This window comes from Amblyomma americanum, chromosome 2 (genome assembly GCF_052857255.1).
Source record: "Amblyomma americanum isolate KBUSLIRL-KWMA chromosome 2, ASM5285725v1, whole genome shotgun sequence".
Classification (NCBI taxonomy): domain Eukaryota; kingdom Metazoa; phylum Arthropoda; class Arachnida; order Ixodida; family Ixodidae; genus Amblyomma; species Amblyomma americanum.
This window is the reverse complement of record NC_135498.1, coordinates 91,545,871-91,554,994: the sequence shown is the minus strand read 5'-3', so window position 1 is coordinate 91,554,994 and position 9,124 is coordinate 91,545,871. Positions and strand designations below refer to the sequence as shown.

Here is a 9,124-nt window from a genome sequence, read left to right as displayed (position 1 = left end):
CCTGCTGCTTGCGGTTGCGCCTCATCTGAGTGTACAGGTCTCCCTGGAAGGCAAGCTCGTTCTGCTGGGACGTACTGGGCTCGGGCGATGTGTCCCCCGGTTCGCGGTTCACCCTCATCCAGGCCTCATCGTCGGTGGCCACGCTCTCGTCCGTGATGTGCAGCTCAGATGTCTCTTCTTCAGGTTGGGCTACAGTGGCAGGCGGGGCTCGCGAAGTGAAGCCGGAGGTGATGGCATCCCCGATGGTCTCGGACAGCCGCCGCACGGGTCGGAAGAGGTTACTCAGGGCACCCGAATCCCAGAGCTGAATCAGCACAGGGCCATACTTGTCGTATAGGAGGGCCGGGTGAAGAGTCCATGCCATACCCGCCATGGCTCGGTAAGTCGTTCTTTTCCGCTCCGTGCAGACCTTTTAGGGCGGTGGCTGCGGTGCGAGCTTCGGGGCAATGCAATTAGCATGGCAGCCGTGCGAGCAAAGGCCGCGAGCCACGTCGGGTTTCTTCTTTTCTCTCGAGGCCGCCACTGATAGCGATGATTAAATCGAATATGGAGATATATGGAAAAAGAAGATGTGAATGTGAGGCTCAAAATATAAAGGCACGGAAAAAGAATAAATAAACAAGTACGCCCCTGTGGACTAGCCTTGCAAAATGGAGGCAGAATTCGGTAAAATCATTTCCGCAGTCTCTTAGATACTGTTACACCTCCGACGCTTAGGAGCCGCTTGAAGGGCCCCAGAAACGGTTAGCACGGAAGCTAAGAACAACGATAAAGTGATAGATGCTAAATCGTCCATGATCCTTTCTAAAAAAATTATACATAAAGCACTGATTGCACCAGACATATCCAAAACATCTCTTTCTTTTCGCTCTCACCTTGTGTACCGGAGCGAACCAAGATTAGAAAACGAGAGCCAAGACTCTATGTTACCCCGCTCCAGCATGAATACGTCACCCGGCTCGGTTAATTTTTTTAAAGCAACGGCTTTACTGGCCGCGAACTTGCGATTTCGCTGTGGAGGTGCTCCGAGGATGCACATGACGTCAGAACGCACGCCTCGCCGCGGACCCGAACCGGTCTGGCCGGGCCAGCGGCGGCTGGCGCACTCGGCCAACACCTCCTATTTACTCGGCGCGAAATAGACACATGCTCCTAGTCTCCACCAGTGTGGTCAGAGTGCGCCGAAGCCGCTGTTAGAGATGGGGCTTCTTTCCGCATAGCATGCAACAAGTGTTGGGGGAGTGCGCTTCGATCCCACCGCTGCCACCAGTTGTTAGGTGTGTGACTTATATCTCGTAGCAGGCCACCGGTGTTGGGGGATTGCGCTTCGATCCCACCGCTGCCACCAGTTGTTAGATGTGGGCCCTTGGTTCGCCTGGGCCGTCTCGCGCCAAGGTCGATGTCCACGGGTTTCGGACCGGGAGACTGCTGTTATGGGGTGACGAAGAGACGAGATGGGCTTCGAGGTGGAGAAGAGACTGAAAGGGTTTATTTACATTTTTACTAAGTTCGAAACAGTGAATCGGGAGCTGCCTGATCACATGCCAGATCGCTGCTTAAATAGGGTTCCCGGTCCCCAGGTCCCTAGTTGGAGAATTTATTTCATTAAAAATGCGTCGAATCACTGTGATGTCGACCACGTGTGCAGTCTTTAGGATCCGCCTTCCCGGACGTCCCCAACAACACACTCTCGCCACTTCTGGCAAGTTATGGTCTGTGCTGTCCAGGCAGCAGTGATGGATAGCCCGAAGGGGGCCCCAAGCGGCGTCGAAGGTCAGTCACCTGCACTTCACAGCGCTTCGTGGGAACGAAAGGCTGCCGCTGCATTTTTCAGACGGTTCCGTGTAAGGGAAGGCACTCAGGGTGAGACGAGGTCGTTTACGAAGCGCGAGCAATCCGGCGTCGTTGGCTTTGTCAAACACGGCCGCGTTTGCCACGGCTCATTTTCAGCCCCTTGCCGCTTGCCCCTTGCCGCCTCCCCCGCCGTCCCTTCCGGGAGAAGCACGTCGTTATGTCCCGGGTCCGGCGTTGAGAACAAACGGCAACCAGGTTCCCGAAAAACGTTCCCAGGCGCCGGTTGGCCATTTCACCCCGTAAACAGGATGGAGTGGGGGGGAGAGGAGGTCGCTAGAGAGCCTACATGTTGTACGCCTCCGCCTTCTTTTAGGGTGGTGTCGCCTTTTGACCTGGCTCGTGCCGCCGCCCGCCGTTGACCAGTGTTGCCAGCAGATGTTGCCGCGCCATTTTGGTCCCCAGTCGGCATGCCGTCGCCGTGCGCATAAGGCTGTCGTCTTGCTGCTGCAGAGTGTCTGTGATTTTCGCTCTCGACGGGAAGTCTTTAATGATGCTAGCACTGTGAGCACGTTCAGAGTTGTGTGAACACCGAAAATGCCCGAAAGGGCGCTTGACGCTATGCCGACTCGGCAGTTGTCATAAATGTGCTATTGTGTGTCGCAACAGCAACTTCTATAATATTTCTCAATAAATGCATGGCTACGCATTAAATCGATACATTGGGCACGTTCAGTTCGCGAGTTTCTGTACGATGCTTCAGGGAATTGACTCGGAGGGTAGTGCAATAGTGGCCTAGTTTGCGTGCAGCATTTTTCTTAATGCTCCGGCAATGTGTGAGCATTGTTTGCGATGTACCCTAGGAAAATCTCTCCTTAACACCTTGTATCTGCACATTAATGCGTAATTGGCGATGTTACACATTTGATTGTTATAACAGCGTAAATGTAGAATACTGGTAGTTTTACAATCTGTTAGGAACAATTTACATATACATAAAGTAAGAAAACCTGAAAATGAAAATAACGAAATCATTAAGGTCTATTTAATCCAGCGCCTTCACGCGATTGACAAAAAAAAGAAAGTCGTTTTCTGGATTAAAAATTACATCGAAGAAAAGCGTGATAAAAGCCAGATGCGTTACTTCAGTGCCACCAAGGAAATGTAATTCTGGCAAAAGGAAGCGGCATAAGAGTGCTTCCACATTAGTAGCTAATGCTCAGATGCTTTCCTGTCTGTCGCACGATTTCACCTGGGAAGAGTTAATTACGCCTTAGCAACATTCTGAATATGAGAAACGAGATGACAACGGATATGCGAAACGCGTACTCGCACGCTTCTACGAATAGCCTTTACCAAAGACGTGAATGCCGCAGTAAACGATCGATCCTGCAATCTCGATCGTGTTCAGCAGGAGGACGCTCTTGAAAAGCTGCTTTGTCAATATTCCTCAAGCAATTAGGGCGCTTCTCCAAGCAAGCAGGGCGCTTCTCAAAGCAGGCAGGGCGCTTCTCAAAGCAGGGAGGGCATACGCTGGGGACCAAGATGGCGGCCCGTCAAGTTTGGCAGCCGCCACACCCGCCGTTAGGCAACCTTGGACCCTGCTGTCACCACCCTAAAAGAAGGCGGAGGCGCACAACATGTAGGCTCTCTAGAGGTCGCTTGTAGGCGCCGCCACCTGCATTCGTGGCGCCGCAACCACGCCGACGGCCCTTTGAAGCCTCTGTCGATTGATGACTCCCAGTGGCTTGAATATTCTTGGCATTTTGGCGTCTCCAAACGTAAAGCCTGTTTCACATGCAAGCGAACCGCTCGCGAACTCCGCCGCCGCGGCGCATACAACCCAACACCAACTAGACCTTTAAGGCCTCTCCACGATTTCTCCTCCGACGCGTGACGTCACCACACTACGACGCGGGAGCTAAAAACGTTGGCGGGAGCAGCCACCGCCGACCGCTGCGGCAGCACCTCCTGGCGGCCGCTGCCGCCGTTCTCCTCCCGCGCTGTTTCAAATTGTTGAAGTGCGGAGTACTCCGAGGCGTATTTTCGTATAGCAAATTGAAGATAATGAATTTCACCGTTTTAAAAGACATGAAAGATATCTGGTTCAATGTAACAATCTTCGTTCGCATTTCTGGAAACTGTTCAATCTTTTAAAATCTTACTTTGTGCAGTTTTTCTAGTAAATTGTTGAAAGCAATCATTTGAAAGGAGACATCGCGATTGCTGTAAACATCACTACCGTCGTGTTTTAACATGTGCTGCACGTGTCGTGTGTTATACCCCTGTCACACGGGCACTCTAAAGGCACTTTGAACTAATGCTCCTTTACGCTCCCAAAGGAGCACTACTTCAAGGGAGTTCGTCCGTGCTACACGGTCGCGGAACGACCTTCGCAAGAACTTTTTAGCGGCCTCATCGGCGAAAAGAGTTATTTAAATTGCAGACCTCACTGCACATGTAAATGCATAAATGTCACAAGTTTTTTAGTAAATTAGCTTTATAACCGTATTATGTTAAAGCAACGCAATTTTAACTGCAATAAACGAGAGTATGGCGTGGTGAGACTGCCACAAAACAAATGGTCTTATATTTTAAAACACCACTAATCTTATGAAGTGAATTTATAAAACGAAAATTGAACGTTTCTTTTCTCAATTTATTTATGCTGTTAACTCGCTGGGAGAGAGAGTACTCCCTTGAAGCCTCAAAGGACGAACTCGAGCTGCCTTGTTTCGAAGCTCCTTTGAGCTAGGTGTCCTTTGGCGCGTCCGTGTGGCAGCGCGCGTTCGTCCTTAGAGTAATAGAGCATTAGTTCAAAGTACCTTTACAGTGTCCGTGTGACAGGGGTATTATATGCTGTTCCTCCGCCGTCCTTTCTTTCTGTGTCATTTGCTGAAGCTTCCTTGCGGGCTGTGAATACTCGAAGTGCAATCCTGGGAAACGTCTGTGAAAGTGCTGTACGCGTGTGACAGTTCCTGAGCCATTTGTTAAAATGCCAGGACACTGTTGTGTTCCCGGCTGCCGCGGGAATTACGATGCCCGTCTTGTGCACGTCTTCACTTTCCCAGCTGATGCTGACAGAAGGAGGCAATGGTTGAAAGCCATTCCACGTGCTGATTTCGAACCTGGAAAGCGCTCAGTGGTAAGTCGAAAAAGCGTGATATTTATTCCGCGACGTAGCTGTGTGTACATAATGCGCTACAACATGGCCTAGTGGGCGAGCTGGAAATATTCTAAATTTGAAATATTTCTCTGCGCTAATCGCTATTGCACCCATGGAATTAATCATCCTAAATATGCTAACCTTATCTGCACTGGACTTTGCAGGTCTGCGAGCGGCACTTTAAAGAATCAGACATTCGGACTTCTTGTAAGTATGTGGACTCAAAAACGGGCAAAGTCGTGGAGGCAAAATTGAAGATCGCTCGTCTCAGCTCCGACGCCATTCCCAGTGTATTCCCGAACTGTCCCGCGTACCTTTCTGCGCCCGCCACTACGTCCCGAGAAGCACCGACTGAAAAGAGAATGCGTCTTGAAGCAGCTTCTTTACGAGATGCCATCGCCATGTCACTCCAGACACACTAGGAGGAAGAAGCAAAGAACAAGATTGACACTTTCCAAGTTGTACTGGAGTGCCTTCCTCAAATCAAGCTTTCTGAATTTTGGAATGTTATTTCTCGACCTGCCTGCGTCTTTTTTCTCAATCTTGCTGTTGATGACGTCCCTCGTGTTTTGTCGTCAGTCACGGTCTTAGAGAAGCTCATGGTGAAAGTTCATTACCGAAATGTGCAGCTGACTACAATTGATGGCATAGATACCATCCCTCACACAGTACATGATATCCGTTGCTTGATAGGTCTGCTGGATGCTGTAAAGTCGTTTCACGGAAAATTTTTGTCTAAACATGAAGAAAAAAATGATGGTTTGCTTAAGTTGGCACTTTCCCTGCTTGAAGACGCCTTAAATTGTGAACTGGCAGATGTTGAACAACCCAATGCAGTTAGTTTTTTGAAAGAGCAAGTTTCTCTTCTTCTTGTCAAGCATAGCAGGTCATCCCGGTATTCTGCAGAGTTGCTGGTATTCTCAAGCATTTTATTTACAGTTTCTCCGCATGCTTATAGGTTCCTTCACAGTTCCGGAAACCTTAGATTACCCCATCAATCTACAATACGTCGTATATGTAACTCCAACAGCGTAAGCACGGTAGCTGAACAGCAAGGCACTTCTTTCCTATCGTATGCAAAGAAGCTTGTCGCAGCAATGACGGATCATGAAAAAATTGTTGTACTCATGATGGACGAAATTCACCTGCAGCCGTATTTTGATTATAAGGGAGGAGTAATTGTTGGTGCAGCTACAAATAGCCCTAATGCAGCAAAAACAGGCCATGTTTTTATGATGCAAAGCTTGCTTTCGCGTCAGAAGAATGTTGTGCACATATTTCCAGTAGAGCGCATCCACGCACAGCAGCTTCACACTATTCTGAATAGCATCATTACTCAGCTAGAGCATGTTGGGTTGCGTATAATCGCAGTCATAGCTGACAATAACTCAATCAACCGGAAAACAATGTCACTTTTTGGGGCCCCCTGCAAACTTCAGTGTGTGTATCCACACCCTGCAGACTCTAAACGTCCTCTCTTTTTTCTGATTGATCCTGTACACTTAATAAAATGCGTCAGGAATAACTGGATCAATCAGCGAAATGCTGGAGCATGCATGTTCTTTCCTAGCCCCACAGGACCTAATATAAAGCCACCTATACTTACAGCTTCATTTAAAACACTTCGAGAACTTCACTCGAAAGAACAGGGTCAGCTGATTGAATCAGCACTAAAACTTTCGTCTAAATCTCTGAACCCATCGAATATTGAGCGACAGAATGTCAAGCTTGCGCTAAGGATTTTCAGCCCGTCTACAGCAGCAGCTCTGCGAGCATGTGGGCCCAGACTTGAGCTAGATCATGTGTCTGGTACTGCACAGTTCCTTGAAACAATAACAAAGTGGTGGAACATTGTAAATGTAAAGACATGCAACAAGGGTACTCGACGTCGTGATGAGCTGCAGTCACCGATTACATCAGCGTCAAGTCCACAGATCCAGTTTCTGTTAAGTATAGTGGAGTGGCTAGATCTGTGGCAGTCTCTCAAATTTGACATAGGCATACTTACAAGAGAGACTCACAGTACGCTCCGACTCACGACAGACACCTTGGTAAAGGTGACTATGTATTGCCTAGATGAAATGAACTTCGGGTATGTACTTTTAGGAAAGTTTCAGACTGATTGCTTGGAAGAGAGGTTTGGCAAATACCGCCAACTCTCCGGTGCTTAATACCACATTTCCATAAGACAAGTCTATTAGTCGGAGCGAAAGCTTCGTCTGCAGAACATTCTGGAGCTCCCAGTGTTGGAGGCTGCAACAGATGCGGTGGCAGTAAGCGATGCAGTACTTGAAGTGTTTGACATTTAGGTAACGGACGACGATTATGCGAAGGCGCCAAATCTCCCAGCAACCACTTACGTTGCTGGCTATTGTGCCCACGCTGCGTTCAAAAAGCTGTCATGCATGACTTGCAAAGAAAATTTAATGCTAGAAGATGAAATTGAAGTAGAAAGTGGGGAGTTAGTCAAGGCCATGACTCGTGGTAGTCTCAAGTTTCCACAGCCTGCCAAAGTAAATGCTGTTCTTACTGCTGAGATAGTTCTTGACAAACTGAGAACCGAACAGCATGCGACACAGTTTCATGCACTACCAAATCAAAAGGAGGCTCTCTTGGCACTCACACATGATGTGTTAAACGACGGCATTGACTTTGATGTGTGTGAGAATGGGCACACTCCACAGTTGGTAATGCACTATGTCCTAAGGGCAGCAGCAAACATGCTTCTAAATAACTTTTGTAAAAAAAAAATGATCAACTTATAGTTGAAAAGGCTGCAAAAGAAAGAGAAAATTGAAGACATTGAAGAATTGACTAATCTGTGTGCTTGTGACTGTTTTTGTTCGTTTTTTTTAGTTTCGAGACTAGTTTTTGCGTTGTATTATTATATATTCTGCATATTTTCTTTTGTTTGCTTTCTGTTTACAGCTTTTCTGTTGTTGGCTTCATTTACTGCATTTTATGATTCAGTAATGTAACAGTTTCCTTACCTCCTACTCCTACTGATCGTGTTTCTCATCTGAAAATAAAATACGACGTGTGAAAGTCCTCTGCGTTGTTCATTTTCAATAAAGAAAATATTACGAACGTATCTTCACACATGCGCGCTTTGATATAAAGTCTGTAAAAGTCTGCTAAAATGTAACTGCTTATACTTTCAAAGAAACAAGAACAAAAAAAAACATTCGGTTTGGGTGTGGACAAGCAAAACACGATTTAAAAAAAAGTAATTTTCTTTTCGAGAGACATAATCAGCACTTTGAAATGCGCGAAATGCGTGCGAGCGCGGAAGCCGAACCTACTGGGCCGTCGCAGTGCGGTGACGTCACGCAAACGTGGAGAGGCCTTAAAAAGTCTAGGTGGTGTTGTAGAACCTCTCTCAAGCGGCGGAGGAAGCCCCAGCGGCTGGAGCGGCGAGGTTCGGGAAAGTTGGAAATGTCCGCGGCGGCGACGCGGCAGCACCGCATCTCAACCAATGACGGCCCGGCGTTGCCAAGCGAGTTTGTGCGCCGCACGTACAAACTTTTGTTGAGTAAATAAATTGTATAAGGTGCTGTTTAATGCTTAAAACGCAATAATTATATTTATTTAAATAAATTGTGAAAAGAAATGACAAAATAATGCTCATATAGCACGCTTTTATTGTGTTTGCAGGCCACCAAAACCGGTTGAAGGCGCATATCTTTTGCCAGCAACATTGGTTTCCGCAGCGGTGGGAAACGCGGAGCGGCGATCCATGTGAAACGAAAGCTCGCGAACTAGGGTGCCTCGATGCCCGCGCTTCATCGCGAACCGCTTCGCAGCGCCGCGCCGCTGTTCGCTCTGTTCGCCAGATCGCTTGCATGTGAACCGCCCTTAAAGCCCCAACTCGATGTACACATCCTAGGCGTACGGCGGAGAGCCTACGCGCCCAGCGCATCGCCGCGACGGGCGTCGAAAAAAGGCATCCACCTCCATGCTCCCTGTGCTGGCGCGTTCCCCCTCTCGAGCCGACAGAAGGAATTTCAAGCGTGAAGAAAGGAGATTTTGGGGGCGCTGAAAGGACAACTTAAACCGCGAAGAAAAGTTACAGGAACCTGAAAGAGCTTCAAGCCATGAAGAAAAGAGCCCGAGAGCCCCGCGGTCCTCCTATTGTTGCAAACCGGACCCCGCTACCGACGCGCGCGC

General features: G+C 48.3%; 1 pseudogene; it reads left to right on the top strand.

The window, feature by feature from the left end:
- The first annotated feature begins 4,786 nt into the window (after window positions 1–4,786).
- On the top strand, window positions 4,787–7,771 carry LOC144119873 (uncharacterized; annotated as a pseudogene).
- Window positions 7,772–9,124: the final 1,353 nt, after the last annotated feature.